This window comes from Equus przewalskii, chromosome 16, assembly GCF_037783145.1.
Source record: "Equus przewalskii isolate Varuska chromosome 16, EquPr2, whole genome shotgun sequence".
Lineage (NCBI taxonomy): Eukaryota > Metazoa > Chordata > Mammalia > Perissodactyla > Equidae > Equus > Equus przewalskii.
In genome coordinates, this window is record NC_091846.1 from 9663330 (window position 1) to 9686515 (window position 23186).

The following is a 23186-nucleotide window of genomic DNA, read 5'->3' on the forward strand; positions in this document are numbered from 1 at the left end:
CTCTGCACAGGGCCCACAGTCACACCCGATCTAAACGCCCTGGATGTGGCAAGATCTACTGAGTCTGAAGACGGGAAAGGGAGAAATAAGACTACGTGGCCATCGTTTCTGGCAGCAGAAATACTACACTTTCCTTCCCTGGGACTCTGCCATCATCTCCGCACCTCCTTCCCCCTGCGCTGGTACCCCAATAAGACAGTGGGCTCTAGAGGCCTTGCGTCCTCCAGGGCACCGGCGCCAACTGGGCCCTCTCTCCCTCTCAGTCCCTCTCTGCGCCCTCGCTTTCCTCTCTAAAGCAAACAGGATCGCCACCCTTTGATCTGTGCTGAGCTGCGAGAGCAGCCTCGTCGTGCAACCGCGAAGGCGCCGCCGGCGGGGAGTGCAAGCCGGCCGCCCGGGGCGGAGGGTGCCCACCAGGGGGCTGCCAGCAAACTTTCCTCGGCCAAATTCTTGACCGCGAGCCTTGGAACCGCATTCTGCCCAAATCTGTCACGCCGAAACCACGGAGCCGCCCGCCACCCGGGGGGGCCGGGGGAGGGGAAGGGGGGAGCAGTGGGAGGAGGTAGGGAAAGGAGAAGGTGGGAGGTGGGGGAGGAGAAAAGTGGGGGAAGTTGGAGAAGGGGAGGTAGCAGGAGGGGGGGTGGGGAAAGGAGGAAGTGGGAGTAGGGGAGAGGAGGGGAGAAGGAGGTGGGAGGGGGGAGAGGAGGAGGAAGGAGGAGGTGGGAGACGGCGAGGAGGGGTGAAGAAGGGAGGGGGAGGGGCGGAGGGAGGAAGTGGGGGAGGGCGCACGAGGAGGGGGAGGACCCGCTGCTGGCTGCGCGCACTGGTCTGCGGCCGCGAAGACGCTTTGGAAAATATGGGCGTGACTAGCAAGTTCTTTAGTTTCTCTAAAGCCCAGGAGCCGGCAGGCGGGTCAGCTTAGCACCGCGGAGCCTTCCTGAAACAGCCAAAAATAAAACCCCAACAAACTCAACGCCCCCCGCCCCGCCCCCTCGGCGTTGGCCCGCGGGCCGCTCGGGGCGGGGGCGCGGCTCCGGGCGCTCGGCTCCAGACAGACTTCCGGGACACAGGCGGCTTTTCTTCTCCAAAATCCACAGACTCCCTTGGTGCGCTTTGTTTTACAGTGGAAAGCTACAATAAAAAAACCTAGCCGTGAACATAAGTGCGATTAGAAGCTGCCGGCTTCACTTCCTGGAAGCTTTTTGTTGGGTGTTGAAACTGGGAAGCTTTGCGGGTCATCCTTGTAAGTGCCTTTTTAATCCGTTCACACTGATGCTCGTGCGTCTATACTGCGTTTAACGTCGTTAGACTGGTGACGTTGTGACATTGTATTAACTTGATTTAATGATGATGTCTGCTTTGGTAGCTTTACGTTGCCTTACTTGAGAACATGAAATAAATGCATACACGTTGCGAAAATAAAGGCACAGAGGGAGAGGTGTCTTTTTAACCCCGTCATAAAATCGATAGGAAAATATCCCGTACAGCGATGCCAGTACTGAGAGTGGAGGATTATTTAAGCCATGGAAATGTTAAAACAACAACTTATTGCCTGGTTCATAGTCATTCTACATAAATTAACATTATAAAATCATGAAATAATAGCAGGGGCGAAAGCACTATTAGTTGTTCTAAACTTCCTGTGTTAGAAGGCATTATCATTGTATCGTCTAAGTCAGTCACACGTCATCAGGTTTCTGTGTGTGAGAGAATTTCTGCTCTGAGGCAAAGCAGCTTTAACGCTTCAGTACCGAGAAGTTCCACTTAAAATCTCCAAATGCAATTAGTGTAAAGCAGATGCAGTGTGGGGTGCTTACTAAAATTGAAAGTTCTTCCCCCAGGGAATGTACCGCTTTTCCTTTAAAAATGAGCTGAAAGGCCAGGGAATCATAAGTTTAAAATTGGCCGATGCCACCTGAAGATCGCTCAGAAAACCAGAATGAGGCGTCCATTCGTACAATGGGCAGGCAGTAGAAAGACCCAATTCAATTCAGGAATCTTTGGCCTCCAGGCCACATTCTGATACACCTGTCAGAAGACCATGTGATGCATCTTTTATCAAACTAAACAAGCACTAGTGAGAGTCAGGAGATCCCTTCATGGGAGCAGGATGCCTGAACACATGTCTTTGATCTAAACCATTTTCACTAGACAATATCCCAGTTTCTCTGTTTACCTTCACTGCCTCATGTGTGTACGCCAAACCAGAGTTTGCAGACTGGAGCTCCATTGGCCTGTCCTAGTTTTCCAGACCTGTTTGGCCTTCAAGGTGTGCTTTAAGCTTTGAGTTAGTTATCTGTTTAAAAATCAGGATCTTTCACGTGGAAAGCTGGACTTTGCCTCCTCTTTGAAGTATGAGAATACCTGGCCCCGTGGGCAGGACTGTTGACGGGAGCAGAGCAACAGTGCTAAATGTGACAGTCAGCACCTCCCCTGTCATCCTCCTCTCCCCACCCTGCCTTCGCTCTTAAGGTGCTTGTCTGCCCTGTGCATCTGAGTTTTCCAGTTCTGCCCCAGACAAACTGCTTCACCCACTGCCCGGCCTTTTTCTTAGGATTATTAAAGTCATAGATGATTTAGACACTAGGCCTAGGCTTAATGCATGTAAAATTAAAACGTCAAATCTTGATTTCCAGAAAGTCATCTTGATTGCACTGATCAGAAACTGACTCTCTACATTTCCTGAAGACAGGTGCTACAGAATGTCCCGGCTCCCTCTATTCTGCACTTCTGTATATGCAGCAAGACATCGGGGCGGGGGGGACATGGTCTTTCGAGTTAAACAAACCTGCTTTGGATTCCTGCTGGTTACTTGCTGTGCAATGTTAGGAGACTTATCTACTGTCCTTGAGCTTGTTTCCTTAAAAACAGATATAATAAAACTACCTCCTGGGTCACTGAATCACATGTGAAAGCATCTTGAACAGTACCTAGTCCCCAGTAACCACCTAAAATATTAGTTTCCCTTGCCCTTGGGATTTCAGTTACTAGTGTGGGTACTTGAGAGCATTCTTATTAGATCTTTTTACTTGTCTAAAAATCCTACTTTAGTAGAATCCAGACTTTGGTATGCAGGAGACTTACCTGGATTCTTGCTTAAAATGCTAGTTTCTGGGCCCCTCACCCAGGATTTTGATTCAGGAAGTCCAAAATGGGGCCCTGGGGTTTGACATTTTAGTGTTTAATTCTGGGGCACGAGTTCTCAGACCTCCCCCTGACAGTCCCTGTTCTGGACTGGCCGTGGCCATTCAAGTGAATGAGGCAGAGAAGGAGGAAGGAAGCCTGGGCGATTCCCCGGCTGGTCCTGGCCAGGATGCAGATCCTGTAGCTAGACCGGATGCTGTCTCTGGTTCCCTCGTGCCTGCTCATCAATTCACAGACATTTATGGAGCGCCTCCTAGAAGTGCACTGAGCCTGCACTAGGCATGCAAAGGTAGATGAAGTGCTTCCTGTCCTCGGAGCTCAGGGAACTGAATACCAAGCCCAGGGCCTGGCGTTCAGGCTCCAGTTTCTGCCTTTCCTCCCACCCATCGTTTAATACCATCCCAAGTGCCTACTGTCTTCTTCCCGGAGGCTCCGTGTTACCCTCATCAGCCCTCCTCCCGCCCAGCGCTGTGTGTTCTGTCATCCTGCAGTCTCCTATGACGGTTGCTTCTGCCTTGCACGTGCACGCTTAGCATAGCACGGTACCCGCTAGATATTTGTGGGACTTAATTTCCTCCGACAAATCTGTCTTCTGAAACTTAGTTTATGTTCATTCACTCATCAAATATTTATGAGCCAGGAACTGTTCCAGACGCTGGAGAGATGGCCGTGAACAAAATTAAAATCCCTGCCCACGTGGAACTTCTATTCCAGTTGGGGAAGCGAGGCCATGTCAACAACCTGTTTTGAATTCTTGTGTATTGGATTGTTATCTGTACCGTGACATTTGCTGGAATCTTGTTGCCCTGACTCCTGCCGCAGCTCCCTGCCAGGTGGCCGTCATTCCCAACCCTGTGTAAGGGCCCCACAGCCCTTAGGCGGCCGAGATTCTGTCAGTGGTGGGAGAGCTCTCTGGTTATCCTATTGCATTTTGAATCAAAGCGTCTCCCGCTCTTCCAGACTTTAACCCAGATCTACCATTCATTGTCAAATTCCAGAAGCTTCCACGATAGGCTAACTTTTAAAAATGCAACTTGTGCATTCTCTCCTGGCAGAATGTTAGACGGAAGGCTTGATAGAAGCCAGGTGACTCTGCCGTCCCATTTGTTTTCTTCTGTTAGAATATTGCTTTCCTTTCCAAGCTTCTTAGTTATTATGCCAAATATAAAAATAACTGACTACTTTGCATTCAGTTTCCATAACTTATTCTAAGTAGTACTTTTAATAATTTATTAGTAAAAGATAATCTTGCCTTTAAATATGTCATTTTGGGGGGTACATTTTGCTGCATTCTTGTTGAGCTCTCTGTATTTTTCTGGGTCTAATGCTTGTTCTAGAGAAATACAAGTTCAATTTTATCATAAAAATTTCAGTATTCCGAATATTCCACAAAGTGAGTTACCTCTGAAAATTCAGGTACAGAAGTATGATTTTACTTTCTTCTTTAAAGAGGCAGCTTTTTGTGATAATGCCCCCAAATGTATTATTTCTGTCTCTTTGCATGGGTATATTTCTATATCTGACATCTATCTGTTATTATCTTTGGCTCTCAGTCGCGTACATTTTATCATTTCCCAAGTCTATATGACTTCCTGTTAAGAAACATGAACTGGGTTAATGGAAATTCTTTGAGAAACAAAATCAAGCACCACGGATTCACTTTGTGCTGTGAAATGCAGGACAAGCGATTTGATTTGGACGAGGTTATCAGTCTTTAGTTAGGCACCTGGTGAATACATAGGTAGAATTAAAACGTGTTGGACCGTGGATGGTCACGCTAACGAGTGGACAAGTTGCTGTGCCTAGCACAAGTTCAAGCTGCTCCATCAGAACTTAATTTGAGAGTATGTACATGTGCAACATTGAAAGTGGCCACTAATAGATGGAACCGCCCATCAGAGCAGTTGGATTTTTAAAACCATAAGATTTGGCTACGCTAGTGTAATGAGAATTCGGGCATCATGATATTGACCCACAGTCCAACCAGAACCCCGGGCGTACTTAGAGAACCTGAAAGAAAAATTACGTGCTCCATTCCTTTCTATTCCTTTTCCTTTTCGGGGGTGAGGGTTGAGAGGGGAGATAGGGTAAGGATGAAAAATTTGAACCTGGGCGTGTGCAAGCCACAATAACAATTGTGAGAAATCCACTTTTGTTTTAACTGAGGTTTCCCCTGACAGTCAGTGATTGAAATACCTGGAATGCACACCGTAGCTTGGGTATCTTTAGGCTAAAAGTGGAGACAGCAGATGGTGTGGTACAAGGGGCTCAGATGGCGTTGGTAAAGAGAACGAAACAAATGCAAATTTCACAGACGAGAAAAGTAGCTTCTCCAACTCTAGTTTTCGCTGGGCTGCTCTGAGTGCTGCGTCTTTTCTTGCGCCTTGGCTTTCGTTCTCCTGAATGACATGTTCTTGTTCTGCTATGTCCTCTCCAGTAAGATCTTGAACAAGTGTGCTGGGCCCCCTGCACTTCCCTTTGGTAACTGGTGATAAGATTTCTCCTGTACTATAGATGCATAGAGATTTGTTCACTCTCCTGCTTTTATTATTATTATTATTTTTTTTTTTTTTTGGTGAAGAAGATTGGCCCTGAGCTAACATCTCTTGCCAAACTTCCTCTTTTTGCTGGAGGAAGATTGTCCCTGAGTTAACATCTGTGCCCGTCTTCCTTTATTTTGTATGTGGGATGCCTCCACAGCATGGCTTGATGAGTGGTGTGTAGGTCTGCACCCGGGATCCGAACCCACGCACCCTGAGCTGCCAAAGCGGAATGCATCAACTTAACTGCTGTGCCACTGGGCTTGCCCCTGTCATTTTTTTATATCTTATGCTAAATCAAGATTTTATTTTTTTTTATTGAAGTAACATTGGTTTATAACATTATATAAATTTCAGGTGCCCATCATTATATTTCTATTTCTGTGTAGACTATATCATGTTCACCGCTCAAAGACTAGTTACCATCTAATATGATATTATTTTATAAATTGCACTGTTAAAAGTTGTGTTTGAACACATTTTTGAACAGGAACTTTAAGGGATCAAAAAGCTTAAGCTCATGTTTTTTAATAACTGAAACTGGTATCTGTAATTTTTCCTATCTAAGATCTGTAGAAACTATTATCAGCCTAGCTGCTTTTACTTTCAACTTGTAGGAAAGTTTTCCTTCTTTTTAAGTTCCCTTTTTTACATCCAGTAGGACCGGCCCTGTGATTATCATCAGTTAGAGAAAACCCATATGTCTCGGTGAGCAGTTAGATCACCACGTTGCCAAGAATTCTAGAGATTTTCTTCTCTAGTTGTTGTCACAGCCAGTGTCTTCTTCAAAGAGATGGTTTCATTTTATTAACATGTTAGGTGGCTAAGAGTTTTCTGGTCAGTTTATTGAACTTTTGAGTATCTTAGAATTTAATTAGCTCGATAAAGTGGCCGAGAAACCTACCGATGACTACCTGTACTCATACGTATGAGATAATGGCCACGTGCTGACCGGGGGCGGGGTGGGTGGGGGGGAGCCGCTCCTCTTGTCATCCTGGGCAATGTGTGTGTGTTGCTTTGTCTTTGATTCAGAGGGTGAGGGCCGCTAGTGTGGGTAAATTTCCAAACTACCCAAGAGATTGTAAGGAGAAACTCACAGCAGGCTCAGAGAAGAGTCATACTGCTGGCTGGAGAGGGAGCTAGAAAAAGATCAGATCGTTCAAGGAACTAGAATTGTTTCACGTGCGACGGGTAAAGTGGGGACAAGAGAATTGTGTCCCAACAGGAGTGGAAAACCCAAGGAGATTCCAACCCACTTCTAAGATCATTTTATTGATCAGAGAAAATATGAATTTCAACCACAGCTGAATGTAAAAAGGGGAAACTTAATTTAGAACCGATAATTGCCCTGAGTTGATTAATAACATCAATGGGCCTAAAGGTGGTACCCAAACTGCTGGGGTGGAGAAGGGCCTGAAATTGCCTGTTGCTCTCCTCGAATTCTCGAACATTTTGTCTGTAGTGCAAGCATTTAGGTAAAGATGAAAAAGTGGCCACCAGATTTTGGAAAGTCAGCTTTCACCCAAACATAAGAACACTTTAAAAATATTCACTGGGCTTAGATGTTGGTCTTGCCGCTCGGGGCGTTTTTTTCTCTCACAGTGGCACTTTTGGGATGGGGGTGGGAACGGTCGTGAAGGCACCAACCTGCTCCAAGAAATCAACTTCAGAGCCAGCGATGGCTTTCAGCCAGGCTTTTTTGGCTTGCTAATAACCAATGATAGGTTTATCATGAGAGAACTTTTCTGCAAATTCTTTTGAGTATATTTTTATTTTCTCTTGGTTCACTTGGTGTGGTGAGTAAAAACTGATTTTCCCCCTTAATCTAGATGGCGACCATTTAGAAACACAGCCTAAGAGACTTCCTAAATGAATAAATATCTCCTGCTGTTTAAATAGCCAACCTTCAAACTGATTAAGAAACTGCCCGGGCAGGTCTTCTGAGTCACCGTGTGTTTCTGCTCCTGTCGCTGACCTCTCTCCAGGCTGAAGTGAAGTCAGTGTTTTTCCTCCCACCGACTCACAGTAGGGCCTTGGGGATGAAAAAAATGAATGTGGCAGAGTCCAGCGCAGATTTTTTTAAATGCTGTGGGAAAAGTCAGGTGAAAAGCACTTCTCTTTTGTGAAATGTAGCTGCTATGTAAAAGATACACGGCACACAGTCTTCTTGGCTCGGGGACAAAAATATCCATCTTTCTATAATTCAAAACCAAAGGTGGAACGACACCATGGAAGGTTTTAAGAAAGGAAGCAGAGTGTCCTTTTCAGACCTATGAAGCAAGTCCTGTTCTTTACTGATGTCTCTGGAAAAGAAAGTGGTCAACATAAAGATGTTTTATTGCTGATGCTGACATAAAGAGACCTCAGTGTTCAAATTTCAAAAACATGCCTGGAGATGCAATTTCACCTCTCTAAAAGTGAGCAGAGCTGAGCTTTCCTAAAGGAAGCTTTGGTTACTGGCGTAGTTACAGTCATGCGTCGCTTAAGAAGAGGGATACATTCTCAGAAATGCGTCATTAGGTGATTTTGTCATTGTGGGAACATCGTAGAGTGACTTACACAAACCTAGATGGTACAGCGTACTAGTCACCTAAGCGATATGGTACTAATCTTATGGGACCACCGTCGTATGTGCTGTCTGTCGCTGACTGAAACGTCGTTATGTGGTGCATGACTGTGTAGGCTTTGGGAGGGTGCCCTGGCTGTGTCTTTTGTCCATTCTCAACTGTTCCTCCTTCCTTAAAAAATACATATTCATGCCCCTGCATGGTCTCTTGCCAGCACTGACACACATATGCTCTGTGCTGGAATGCCTTCCCTGCTAGTGGGCCACATGCACAAAATAGTTTTACAACACATGGTTGTCTGACGAGCCGTCTTTCAAGCAGCATACACTCTGAAGCGTCTTCCATCGCTTAATGGACAAATTTAATCAGAAGTCAGGCTGGCTGAGATTCTAAGGAGAGAGAGGCAAGGCCTTCGTTAAAGAGGAAATTGTCTAAAATGTCAGTAAGCAAACTTAAGTGTTAATTTTTTCTTGATGGGAACACCATACCACACACAACCCCACTAAGGCAAGAAGTTTGGAAGTGGGCTTTGCCAGAGGTACACCCCAAAGAGGGGAGCTGCTGTAGGCAGCTGGTCAGCTGGCCTCGGAAGTGAACAGAAAAGACACAGGCCGCATTTCTGGATGGCGTAGCATTCTGGAGGAGGTCGTGGGGTGCAGGGGTGCAATCCCAAGTCACCCAGCACAACTCAAGGATGCCTCTTCAGACGGGGAAATATGTTCTGCAGGGGCTCCCAGAAGGGGATGGAAAATTTGGAAAGAATGTTTGGTTTTTTGTTTGGCTGGTTGGTTGGTTTTATGTCCCACCAAAGTAGCCACCAGACCGTCAAGTTTGAGAGACACAGCCTCAGAAAGCCCCAGTGCCTGCCTCCAGATTAAGGTCCCCTTGTACTCCCATGGAGTTTGGAGAACCAGAAGTTTAATTTGCTTTTTTTCATTAATTTGTCCAACAAACTTGATTGAGTACCCACCATGTACCAAACACTGTGCTTAGTACTGGAGATGCAGACACAGAGGAGCCCCAATCCTGCTTTCGGGCGCCGCCAGCCCGCGTGCTCCATTTTAGGTTCTGCATGTGTGGTTTTAGGCTGGTTTACCCATCTGGACCACCCATTCTGAACATCAGAAGCAGAAACGAGTGTTTTCCTGAACTGTCAACAATAAATTCTCACTAAAAATGCTGTGTCTAGATAAAAGACAGACCTGTGACCTATTTCAAAGGCTTCATTTAAAAATACACTTGGAAGAGACCGGCCCAGCGGCGTGGTGGTGAAGTTCCTGCTCTCTGCTTCGCGCCTGGGGTTCGCTGGTTCTGATCCCGGGCATGGACCTATGCACCCCTTATCAAGCCATGCTGTGCCAGGCGTCTCATACATAAAACAGAGGAAAATGGGCACAAATGTTAGCTTAGGGCTAATCTTCCTCAAAAAAAAAAACCACTTGGAAAACAAAGGTAAAACAGTCAACTTTTTAATTCTACAATGAAGTGACGTTACTGGGCACCCGTATATTTTCAGATACCTACAACAGCAGAGCAGAAAAGGTGAGGTGAAGGGGCCTCTTCAGTTCAATTATTTTAGAATCATAATCCCTCTCTCTGTGTTTGAGAGGCTTACAAGGCTGTCACCCACAAGAGGGCAAGGAGGCAAATCCAACCGTAACGCTTCACAGAGATTCAGCATAATCAGATAGACTTGTTTTTTTAGAGGAGAAAAAGCTGCACAGATAATGAGACTGGACAGAGCATGGATGGGGAGGCGGAAGTCCTGTTTGGAAGGGCCCCTCTGCTGGTTCCCGTGTGCTCCGGCTGATACCTTGGCTCTTTGGGCCCAAGTTTCCTCACTTATGAAATGAAGGCGTTGTTCTAGGTGCCACCTAAAGGCCCTTCTAATTCTGAAATGCCCTTATTCTGTGATAAACGGGTGCTGTGCCCTAGGTTTTGCGATTTTAATTCATTGATTAGATATTTCATCAATGGCCAAAACTGCTTCAATGCTAAGATAAGAATCATTATGGTGAAGCTTCTAAGTTAATAATTAACTAAAATAAATGAGCCACTTCTCACCTCTGCTAGTGCTGTCCTTTCCAGCTCTCCACAGGAGAACAAATAAACAGCCAACAGCAATGGATTAATTCACAAGCAAAGATTATTTTTGGCAATTAGAAAAGTTAGGCACTTCTGTTTACACATGTCCATTATATACATAAATATGTGTATAAATACATTTATAAATAGGTATATGCATACTGCCATTTGTCATTAAATGTGAATATTCCCAAATAATAAAATTACAGTAGCTAATATTTCTAATATTTATCGAGCACGTACTATATGCCAGGCACTGTTGAAGACTTTATGTACATTGTCAGTAACTTCTTTTCGTTAATTTCTTCTATTTCCAGTCTTGAGACCCACAAGTGATTTCTCAAAATGTGGAAGTTTATAAAGTTTGTTGCAAACATCTTGTCTGGCAGGTGTAACTGGTAGAGTGTAGGGGACCAATATTCATAAAAAGGACCCTCAATTTGTCTGAACTTTTGGTAAAGACCTCTATGGAAATGCACGCATTTGATCATATTTATTTCTTGGGGGGGCGGTTCTGCCTCTAAAAACTGTCTTCTTTGGGGGAGAGAGGAAATATCTGGGAGTTTAGGGCGAGTGGGAGACATTTGCATCTTGAGTGAGATCAGAAAAAAAGTCTCAGTGAGGCTCAAGGAAAATTTTCCTGACCATGAGAGTTATATTTGATGTTACTATGATATTTGAATCGCATATTCTGGAAACAGATTATAGAAGAAATTTTCACATAACTGAGACAATTCAAGTGTGGTTCTCCCTGTTTGGAGCTACCAGACTCCATCCCAGTACTGAAGCTTCATAGGCTCACCGACTGCCATGTTCTGTGCTCACGAGCACTCCCAGAGCAGTGAGGAAACATTTAGTAGCATAAGGGATGTGTTTCATATGATGATGATTATAATGCTACATGTTTTCCCAAAATGTACAAAGATAAAATGTGCTGTGTTCTACTCACATGCTTACATATGGAAAACAGAAATAAAAATTGTTTACTCTGGCCACAGCAAATGTCATTCTCTTGCTTAGTGGCTTTTCATGTCCTTCAGCCAAACCAAACGTGCAGCTTCTTAAGATCCAGAATCTGTGTTTAATACAATAATGAGTCTCTCACTCCCAGCCTCCCTTCCCTCTCTCTCTCTTGCTAATGACTCCATTGTTAAATAAGAAATGGATAGCGTCAACTTTCCCAAAAGCACTAGTAGAATTTGTTGCTTTTTCCTAAGTCATTTAGGAAAGCAACTGAAGCAGAAAGAATCGAAATTATTTATTCCTGTATTCTCCTCTGCTGGATAGCCCTATAATCTTCGATAGCAATGCCTTCCTTACAAGTGTAAGTTTGGCAAATTGAAGTCAATGGGTTAAATTGATAAACAGTTATGAAAAGTTTTCAGGTGAATAGTTGAGTCTGATTTTATCATCAAACCAGAATAGCTTAATGCACGTTTTATCTAAATATTTATCTAATACATGTTTATGTATTCTTAATTGTTGTAATACCTTCTTTAAGTGATTCTCTTTTAGGGTCATAAGCAGTTCGGTTCAGTTCTCCTAAGTCGAGTGTACGCTTGCCAGCCACCAATTTAGTGACTGGTGTGGTATGGGCAAGACGGCCAGGATTGAGCGATGCCCCCCGTCATCAAAGCCAGTTGTCAGGACCCAGCCTAGCCAGAGCTGGTAATTCAGGCAGTTTACAGGTTAACTCAAAAGCCATGATTTGGGGAACCTAGAATTAGTAGAGAAGGGTCGGATGTGGATGTTGTCTGAAAATGTGTGCACTGGGTAGCCGGAGGAAGTCAGAAGAGACACTGGTTCTAACATGTTTCTCCTCAGCCAAACGTGAAAGCGTTTAGGCGGAGAGCACTGAGCAGATGAGTGGCAAGAGAAGCACAGGCCGCGCCTGGCCTGGGTCACTTACCCTCTCTACAGGGAGTTCTCTAAAGTCTGCGTAGCCCTGATCTCTCACCTGATCGCCCAGAGAACTGCTTTATTCAGGAGCTTAAAACGACCTGAAGTTTTTCAAGCTAGAACTTGAAGTCATCTTCATAAATGAGCATCCCCTTTTCCCGATTTTTCTAGAATTAGTGACACTGCTATCCTCCTCCTGATTCCTGTGGAATTCCGTAGGGGGTTGGGGGGTGACTGTATTCCTTACTCTCCGTTTCAACTGCCACACTCTGACGCAGCCTCCGAGCTCCGACTGCCCCAGGCAGGAGTAGGACTCCCTGCTTAAAGCGCCCTGTTTGTCACGGCTGATCTCCTGCTTGAGAACATGCAGTGGCTTCTGCTGCTTTAGTAACTGTGTCCTCCTTACGACGCCTCGCTTTCTCCAAAGGCTGAACACGTCTTCTATTCCTGAGCAAATCTATTTATTGTCCCCCTCTGTGCTTGGCTTATTCCTGAGCCTAAGCCTTACCGTTTGCTATTTCTTCCCCAAATTTGCATCCCCCCATACCTCGTGTGTCCTCAAGCCACACCTACTGTCCCTTTTGCATTTGAGGCTATGTTGGTTTGTATGCTGCTCCTCTTTGGGGCATGTCTGTGATGGGGCTTGGGGTCCTGAGCGGCCCCTCCCTGCTTCACCGGGAGGGCGAGTGCTCAGCCAGTGCCCGGGAGTGGACGAAGGCGCGCGCGAGACAAGGGTGGCATGGGCAAAGCTGTTCTTGCGGAACCACAGTATTTGCTTTTTGGAGTAGAAAAATAGAGTAGTATCTTTCCAGCGCACAATGAAGAAAATGCTATGTTGAAGCAAATGGGTATATCCTGAGTTTGTGTAGGGTGCAATAGGAATTACTTTCTAAATGGTGTTTGGAAATAGAAGAAGTGGTTGAAATGACAATGGAGAAATGAATGTGACTTATGTCTCCCAACAGACAAGGCAGGGGATATAAGTTTGTGATGGGAGATATCAGACTTCTGCCTTCACACACCCACACACGATGTGATTTTTGGATAGGATTAGAAAAGTCAGATTTCACAGCTCCAAAATAGTAGGCACGGCTAACAGATCAAGAGGTTAGTCCCAAAGATAAGCTCCCCACTGCCCACTGGCCTTACTCTAATTAGAGTCACTTCCAGAAATAATTCTTCTTCAAAAATGCATTGTCTATGCAAAGGATTCTATATTAATAATCTCCATCAGGGTTTCGCAAACTCTCCAAGGGCCGGGTCCCGCCCACCTCTGGTTTTGGTAACTACAATTTTCTTGGCACACAGCTCAACCCATTCATTTCTGTATTGTCTGTGGCCGCTTCCCACTACAATGACAGAGCTGAGCAGTAGTGACAGAGACCCTGTGACCCACAAAATGAAAAATGGCCCTTCAGGGAAAAAGCTTGCCGATCCTTGACCTGCGTGATCTAAGGATATAGTAATTCCGTCAGAAGTGCCATTAACTTGCTTTCTCCAGTGGGAATGCACTCTGCTCGGACATACTATTTTCTGAAATAAGTGCGGGATCCAGGCCTCCCGTGCGTCCTTCCCACCAGGGGTGGGTCCTTCCCTCCAGCCTGGAATCTGGCTGCTTGGCTAAGGGCACTGTAACCTCTGGTTGCCAGGTACAGTAGCCAACTCGTCCTGGTTTCTGGGGACTGTCATGGTATTAAAACAGAGTCCCACATTCCAGGAAGTCCCTCAGTCCTGTGCAAACCAGGATGGTTGGTCACCCTGACATGTAATGAGTAGCTCATGGGGTCTGGGGCAGACTGACCTGCTTTCAAGTCCATTTTTGTGACTTCACACTGTGCAGCCTTGATCAAGTTACTTAATCTCTCTGAACCTCAATTACCCTGTCTGTGAATTGGGACTGATTCTAGCTTGAGGCGTTGCTGTAAGGATTAAGGAGCTGTAAGATTATGCACAGAAGGAGCCTAGCACATAGTAGGCACTTATTAAATACTCATTCCCTTCCTACCCTTTGACCACCATGAGCTAATTGTTACCCAATCTTTAGCTAAAATTCCTTTTTTCATAAAACTATCAGAAGGAAAATTTAAAATACTTTTCTCATGCCCTCCATTTTCTAATGATGTCATTTCTTTGCCCCTCATAAATAAATACCCTAATAAGCAAATGACTTGCTCTGCAGTGGGGAGCAGTAGCCCATACACATAAAATGGCCTCATTTTCAACTTGATAACTGTTTTATGTTTTAAACATAAACACTTGGAGACAAGTGGTTGTTGAATTCTGTTTTGTCCAACTGTGGGGCCATCCCAGAAAGTTTTGCTCTGCCTGGCAAGTCAAAGTGGTTCAGGATGCCCCAGGTCCAAGGCCAGGTGCGGAGCTGCTGGGCAGCGAGGTTCAGGGACTTTTTCTGATAGAGCAGTTCGTGCCTTTAATGGAAAATGTTGACAGGAAGTTGATAGAGGCTCTAAGTGCTGCCTCACCCAGGATGCATCCGATGGATCAGTATGACCAAAGGGCTAAGTGGACCAACACGCTCATTAATTTTTTAAAGAGGTTAATAATACACAGACAGTGGTGTCCGAACCCAGTTGCAACCCACATGCCTTCAGAGGTCCCCAGGAGGACATCAAAGGGATGAGACCACGGTAATCTCATTCCACCCATCAGTGCTTTGATTTAACATCCAGTTAGCAAGTGTGCAGGATGGAATTAAATAATGCGTCCTCCTGTAGTAATTTACATCCCAAATTACACTGAAAATCCTAGCTGGTCCCCAGAAAATTCAATTTCCTTTAGGCTGTAGCTATGGGAGTTTCAGAAATCAAATTTTTACTAAATGAATTGGTCAAATCAATCCAAAACTATCAGCGTTTTTATTTAAATCCAGTTTCTTAGCAAATGTATGGAATGGAATTAAATACTGTGAACTTCTGTGGTAGCGTATCATCTAAAAGTTTCCAGAGACCCACACAGTCGTAGCTGCTTCCCGACAAATTCAGCTTACTTGAGGCTGTGGCCATAGGATTATAGTGAATCAAACGTTTTACTGAATTAATTGGTCCAATCAGTCAAAACTTTTAAATTCAGTGAAAAAATAAGTCAGCTGGATTGGCTGAGGGTTAATGCTGCACCGTGAGTCGAGGCATTAGCTCGGAATACGTGCTGCTTTGATTTGATTTAAACTGCAAACATCTGTTTGCTTTTCGATTGGGACAACCCCAAAAAGCCCTGGTCTCCAAACTTGGCTGTACCCTGGAATCACCCGGGAGCTTTCAAACCTTCCTGAGCCCGGGCCACACCCAAAAGCAATTAAATCCAGATCCTGGGGGTGAGACACAGGCATCAGGACCTCTGTAAGCTCCTGGCGACTGGGCACCACTAATGTCAAGTTCAAATCCTCAGGAATGAAGCCACTATCCTGTGTTCCACACTGGGGTAGGAGCCCAAGTTGGAGATGGAGAAGAGAATGAGAGTCTGTAATAATACAATAGTAATTATCATAGGCTAGTAATTTATTATATGATTTGTTATTATTATTAAAAAAGTAATAGCTGACTATATATTGAGTTCTAACCCAGTGCCAAGCACCATGGCAGGCACTTTACGTGGATTATTTTTTAAATACTCACACATGCCGGGGAAGCCTTATGAAGTCAGCATGATTATTGTGCCCATTTAACAGATGGGGAAATTGTGGCACAGGAGGTTAAACACTTGCCCGGGGACACCCAACGAGCAGGTGGTTGAGTGAGGGCCGGCACAAAGCAGTGCCGCTCCAAAGCTTGGACTTGAGTTGCTTTTGAAAACCAGTGACTTCCAACTCAGAGCTTCTCTGGGTCTTTGGCCGTTGCTATCTTATCTCTTTGGGGCATTGGTTTATTTCACTTCTCTTTGTTTCTGGATGTCAAGGCCTCTCCAAACAGCGCACAAAAGCGATTTCTGACGCCCCTGGGAGCGAGGCAGGCCTGGCTGTATGGAAATAATAGGCAGAGGAGTTAATATTCTGCATTAAGCTCTCCTCACCTCTCCGGGGAGTTGCCGGCCGCCTGAAGCACTCATGGCAGCAGAGAGGAAGCCTGAACCAGAACGCCCACCTGGAGGAAGCAGACAGTTGCTACAGTGTGTTTAAAATTTAATTGAAAAAGAGTAAGACTCTAATGGGGCTTCCCAGTCACTGCAAATCTTATTTCAGACAATCTTCCGTGTTGACCTGTCAACCTGTGTGGGTTCGTTTAAAAAGTTTGTTTTTGTTTTGTTTTGTTTTGAGGTAGGCCCCCTAAGTAACATGTATTAAATACCAGCTGAATTCTTAACATTTAAAAAATAAACATGAACATTTTTTGTTGCATAATGAAAAACAAAATAAAACAGAGAGAAGGAAGAAAGATGAAAATACAGTGTAATGTCACGGTCATTTGCAGTCGTTTCCTGTGACAATTACGGTGCTGTACACTCATTTCTGAATTGTGTCTTGTCTCCGTTTCACATAAAAGCTGAGAGAGGAGCTAAAACTGCCCTGAGATGCTCCCCCAGGACCAAGGCCGACCGGCAGAGCAGAATCTGGGCCAGGCTCAGCAGCTGCGTTTTTTTGTTCAGCCCACTTAGCTCAGGAGAGCAGTTTTTCTCCTTCTGAGGCGTCAGTCACACCCAGCACAACCACCGGGCGAGAGGCAGGGTGAGGGCTCTGTCCCACTCCCCACCAGGCATCGCCCATCTGAGACCGGACCTACAGCATCCGCCCGGGCCTCCAGCCTTCCTGCCAAGGCGCCTTGGCCTTGAAAGGGACCAGAACTCCAGTCCGGCACTGGGCAGGGCCTGGGAGGTAGCAATCCATGTCTTCGTGGAAGGGTAGAGCCCAGAAGGACCGAGCATCTGCCTCCTGGCTCAGTGCTGCCAGGGGGACCTCCTGTTGTGGGCCAGAGCTGCACACCTGTGCAAAGAAATGTACACCAACCTTCGAGAAGGGTGAAGCCCCTGGCCACCAACTAGGCTCTGCTTCCCGAACGTCACCTCTCCCACTGTCCTTTGGGAAGATCGACTGGGGCTGTGTGCGACCTAGACTCCCGCCCTGCTCTGACTGTGTGGGGCAGAGGAAGGGGTCTGTTTCAATTTCCTTGTAGATGTTCTTCTTTAAGGTCAAATTTGCCGTGGTGCTTTATAAACCATGCTTACATTTTTGAGTTTAGGAACGTGGCAAGAGGAGAATGTGAGTGTTGTAACCAGCAGAAGACTCAAGAGGAAAATGTTTTAAGATAATGTAAAAAGATGGAACAAATCTTGAGGAGAAGGCCATGCACCAAGAACACAGAGGGCTGGATTTGATTCCTGCTTCTTTATTAATCGGCTCTCTTGTATAGTCCTGGCCCCCGTTCACCTTGTACAAGAGAGGTCATCATTGATGCTGACTGACCTCTGAGGCTGTCTTGAAGATCAGTAGAACAGATTTAAGGGCACATTTCTTTTCCTTCTTTGCCTGCCCTTCATCACCACGTGTGCACGAATAAGAAAACAAAAGCCCTAGTTTGCACTAGTGAGTTGGCCTAAATCATCGAGGGTTCTGCTGGGCTGCTCACAAGGACGTGAGGAGGCCCGTGGCCGGCCTGGCTCCCGTGGTGGCAGCAGCTGGCGCGCTTCCCGGGCAGCTACCTCCGGCTGCAGCTGTCGGTGCTATTTGCAGCTCTCCACGTCCTGAGAGCTGCACGCGGGCCTCTCCTTGGAGGGTGTGAGTGAGACCCACGAGCAGACAGGGAGAGGGGAAAACTGGGAGAAGAGTCAGGGCCTTCCCGGACCAGGGCAACGCCGGGGGAAGTTGGGAATAGTGACTTCTGCTTGGGCTGCCCCAGGGGCTCACTGACCATCAGCCAACCACCATGCCTTGTCCACGCCAGCTGAACTGCTAGTGAAGTTTGAAAAGGAACTAACTTCCTGCTCTCATCTCCTCCGAGAGGGCTTTCCGGACTAAGTTGTCCACCCCCCCTTCCTTCACCCTCTGTCACGTCACCCTGTTTTATTGTCATCATGGCACTTAGCAGCATCTGAAATCATCTTCCTTATGTAGTTGTTTACTTGTTCGTCATTTGCCTTCTCCTAGAAAATGGAAGCTCATGGAAACGTTGTTGTGAGGGAGGCCATTGGTCTGTTTTGTGTATCTCTGAGTGTCTCCTGCCGAGCACAGTGCCTGGCTCCTTTCTAAGTAAATGAACGATGGGGCTGGCCCAGTAGCATAGTGGTTAAGTTCAAGTGCTCCACTTTGGCGGCCCAGGTTTTGCAGGTTCGGATCCTGGGCATGGACCTAACTACCACTCATCAGCTGTGCTGTGGCGCCATTCCACATACGAAGTGGAGGAAGACTGGCACAGATGTTAGCTCAGTGACAATCTTCCTGAAGCAAGAAAAGAGGAAGATTGGCAACAGATGTTAGCTCAGGGCCAATCCTCCTCACAAAAAAAGAAAATAAAATAAGCGAATGAATGAATCCCCAGTGAGCAGGCTGCCCACTCATCAATCAAGGAGTTGGATTTCTCAGCTTTACATTTGGCGGAGGTGTTGTCATCAACCTGTGGAGAGACACTGGGTTGATGTTGGAGTAAGGAAATTCATTCTCCCAGGGTTTAGATATTTTCCAAACCCACAGTGTGGGATCTGCTATATATTAGTGGTTCTCACAGTTTCTTTACATGATGTGTGCCACTTGTCACTATGTAATGTAATTTCATGTCATTTAAAGAAGGTTAAATTAGAGGGTAACTAGAAAGTTATAATAATATAATTGTAAGCGCAATCATTTAGAGGAAGATTTTCACCTAAAACTTGGTTAAAATAAATTTGAGAAAGACTCAGTTCAGTTCAATCCAACAAATTTGACTTTGTGACAGATCCAATATAGTCTGTTGTATTTAATAAGAATTCAGCCCAAAAAAGGAAGATTTAATGACATTAATCAAATTACCTTTGTGTATTAATGGAACTGAAGGAGTTTAAAAGCAAATGCTCTCTAAACCTAAATATTTTATAGTCAAGAAGAAAATCGGCTGAAAAGAAAAGGTTTGTCAAAAGTGACAGTTATTTCTGATGATGATATCCACATCTGGAGACACTGAAAATTATGATATTCACGGGGCGTATTAATGTCCCTTCTTCCCAAGATCTCAGAGTTCATAACTTATTTCTCTATAATTATAATGAAATGTCCCCATTTTTTTTTGCTAGCATTATCCCAAATCCCTCCAGGCAACTGGGTAGTAGGATATGTCAACCTAAATTTCTAGAAATGACTTATATCCTATTCAGTATTAGAACCAACGTGTTCGAACTTGTAGTTTGCCACAGAGTAGAAAATGAATTCCTTCATGCAGCACTTATTTACGGGACCTACACAAGTGACCCAGCGGTCAACAAGACAGGAGCAGGCCCAGCCCTCCTGGAACTGACAGCCCTATTGGAAAAATGTTACCGTATCGTTTGAACAGAGCCGCAAACAGTTACGTAATTTGAATTGCATTTTGACTCCCTCTCTGGTTTTTTAATAGAAAGGGGAAAGTAGAAATCTTGTGCACAGAGACTTGGCTTGAAGGTAATGTGCCTGGAGACGGGGAACTGGGGCTCCGACCCCACTGCCTACAAATTTTTGGAGACTTGAAAAGAAAGGCTTTGGGGATGGCAGGGGGAGCCTGTCACAGCCCCTCTGGAGAGATCTGTGGGATGTGCCCAGACCCTGGTGATGTCTGAGGTTCTGACCAGCTCCTTCGGTGGCCACAGGCACCTGTGTTCCTGGAGATATGGGTCAGGACAGGAAGGACTGACGGCATGGAACCTACCTGAGTAGCTTCTGCTGCTTGAGAGGAAAGGAGAGGCTGGGGTCAACCTCATCACAGAATTTACAGTTCCAAGGATGTCCTTGTGACCTGAGGGGTTCCTTCATACCTTAGACTCTCTCTCAAGGAAAAGACATTTGAGTATTTGTCCTGTTTTTATCATTTTTATACGTTAAAAGTCACGCTAACGAGTTTAAGGCGGTGAGAAGACGCCCACACACAGGGAAATCGTACCTTGAATGAGGACGATATACTTGTAACAGCCACATTTTGATGAATAAAATTTCTTTTAAAATCCTTTTATAAAGAATTGAAAGACATCTTCATCCTGCGGGCAAACTTAGATTTCCATTGTAATTTTGATCAGCTTTATCATGAGTGTGTTTTGCTAGTTTATTCCTTAAAAAGTCTTCCTCAGACTTTCTCCTCTTAACTCTCTGAAGTGATGCCAGATGGGTTTTATTTTATATTTTTAGCTAAAAGTGGGTCTTGGGAAAGAATGCAGAGTACATGATAAGAGAATGACGGTCATTTGACAGTTTCCATTACTTACCTAACTGCCTTCCTTCCTGGAATTAAAGAGAGCAGAAACTACGGAGACCCACATTGCCGAGCCGTTGGGAGGAAGAGTAGCAGTTTTAGGAATTCCTTTGTGTTTCTGAAAATCAGTAGAAACTACTTGTAAGTCTATTGCAGTGAAATTGCCACACACCACACCTAGCAGCAGGTAACTTATCTCTAGAAAAAAATGGTTCCAGATTTCCTTTCTCTGGCATGTGGCTTCAGGGGGCTGCTCATTTCAAACGCAGTGCTTTGACTGGGGGCTCAGTCGCTCCCGCCAATCAAAGAAATGTTAGGAGTCATAAAAAATGTTCCCTAGAGCAGGCCCACCATCCCCAGTTACGGGGGAGCTGCTGCTGGAGCTGAGAGCTGTGACCCTGCTGACCCTTCTGGCCGCCATCCCTGGCCCAAGTGGTGTCCACTAACTTGCCAAAGTGTGACTAGAGCATCACCAAACTCCCATATGATATCACAGGCTCCTGGTCCAGTCTACGTATGTATCACCTGCTTTACTCTTGGTCTACAGATTTAAATAAAAAGAAGTAAAGTCACATGCTAAACTCTGGCGTGCGCATTTATTCATTCTTTTTGTTTCATCCCATCTGAAGGTGGAGGTGTGAAAGTTAGTAAAGATGTATTTTGAGGGGCCCGCCCGGTGGTGCAGTGGTTAAGTGCACACGTTCCTCTTTGGCGGCCTGGGGTTCGCCGGTTCGGGTGCGGACATGGCACCGATTGGCAAGCCATGCTGTGGCAGGCATCCCACATATAAAAAGTAGAGGAAGATGGGCATGGATGTTAGCTCAGGGCCAGTCTTCCTCAGCAAAAAGAGGAGAATTGGCAGCAGATGTTAGCTCAGGGCTAATCTTCCTTAAAAAAAAAAAAAGATGTATTTTGAGCTTAATTTCTGTTTGCAACAGCACTTTCTTAATAATTTTCCCGTTAAAAAAGAGATACTTGTAATAAAACAAAATAGAAATGATTTATGATTTTTTTAGTAAGGTTTTAAACATTATTTATTATTAATAGCCTACTAAGACTGCTTGGTCCTAAAGGTGAGGAAAAATTAGATTTGGCCTAAAAATGAAGACGTGGCAAAAAATAATAATGAATAAACTGCATCTTGGTTTTTTTTTGTCCCTGTCAGTAGATTCTTAACTGCAATTCTTTAAAAACCCTCAAGACCTTAATTTTTTTTTAACTTCAAGTATTACATTTACAATAGAGCTATTGTACAATAACATATCTAATTTTTTAAAATAAAATTAATAAGATTTCTAGCGGTCCATTATAATTATCTGTAGATGCTCAGTGACATTCATGACATTAAGTTTTGCAATGTTGACCTCCAAGATTAGGTTCTTAAAAGAAATGTGAAATTTACACCGCTTTTCAGGTTTGATGTGCAGAATGTAAAATCCAACACTCATCAATGTATGAAATAGATTCCTGCGGGATTGACTAGAAGATAAGTTTTTTTAATAATTAATCCAATATCATGTTGACCTGTTGCCACCGTTCCATAAGACATTCCTAGAAGAACTGTTGACCTATGTCTGGCCTGATGTCGTATGTGAAAATACAGTTAATTTTATTTAAAGAAAAAACTTCTGATATAAATGACTAATAAGTTTTGGAAATCACATAGATTGTTATTATGAACAGTGATACAATGAAATGAAAAGCAAGAAAGCTCTAATGCTTTTGCAAAATTTTCAAAGTTTTTTCATCCATTCCAATTGATCTACACGTTCTCTTTTTGCAGCCCTGCAATTACTTGAATATAAAAGCTCTTTCTGTTAATCTTCAACCTGAAAAGTAGTAAAATAACAAAGTATAAAGGGGAAGGGACAGTTCAGCCCAGTGGCTCTGCAGGGTTTTTGGCTTTCATCCGCTCTCTTTTGAAGGGTTACCCCTTTCACGATTCCCCCAATGCTGTAGGCTTGAACTTTATAAAATCTTCGAAACCATGACCCTACTCTGTCTGAATAGACTTTTAAAAAGTTAGTACATTTGGTGAAAACTTTCTGAAGGTAGCTTGGTAAAATTCACAAAATTCAGCTCATCCTTTGATTCGGCAATTTTACTTTGAGGAATATATATATATCACCTAACAAAATAATCATGGGCACAAGGGTATGGGTATAAGGAAAGGATGGTCATCTCAGCCTTATTCCTAATAGTAAAAAATCAGAAACTACACAAAGGTCTAACAATATGGGATTAACTAGATAATTTATGGTATTTTACCTTCATTCAGTGGAATACCATGCAGGCATTAAAAATGGTGCAGTGCAGAATAAGACTATATGATGACAAAAACTTTTAAGACAGACTGAGAAGCAGAAAAACTCGTTTAAAAGTAGAATATTTGTAAACATATTGCCATTTTTGTAAAACAAAAATATATATACAACAACCAAAAGACAATCCAATTTAAAAATGGACAAAGGACTTGAATTAGACATTTCTCCAGAGAAGATATGCAAGTAGCCAACAAGCACATGAAAAGATGCTCGACATCATTAGTCATTAGGGAAATGCAAATCAAAACCACAGTGAGATACCACTTCACACCC

At 44.5% G+C, this 23186-nt stretch overlaps 1 long non-coding RNA gene across 1 annotated transcript; it reads left to right on the forward strand.

Moving 5' to 3' along the window:
- The first annotated feature begins 838 nt into the window (after positions 1-838).
- On the forward strand, positions 839-2907 carry LOC103549267 (uncharacterized). Its single transcript, XR_544483.2, has 2 exons — positions 839-1243; positions 2637-2907. It is a non-coding gene; the product is annotated as an uncharacterized lncRNA (long non-coding RNA).
- Positions 2908-23186: the final 20279 nt, after the last annotated feature.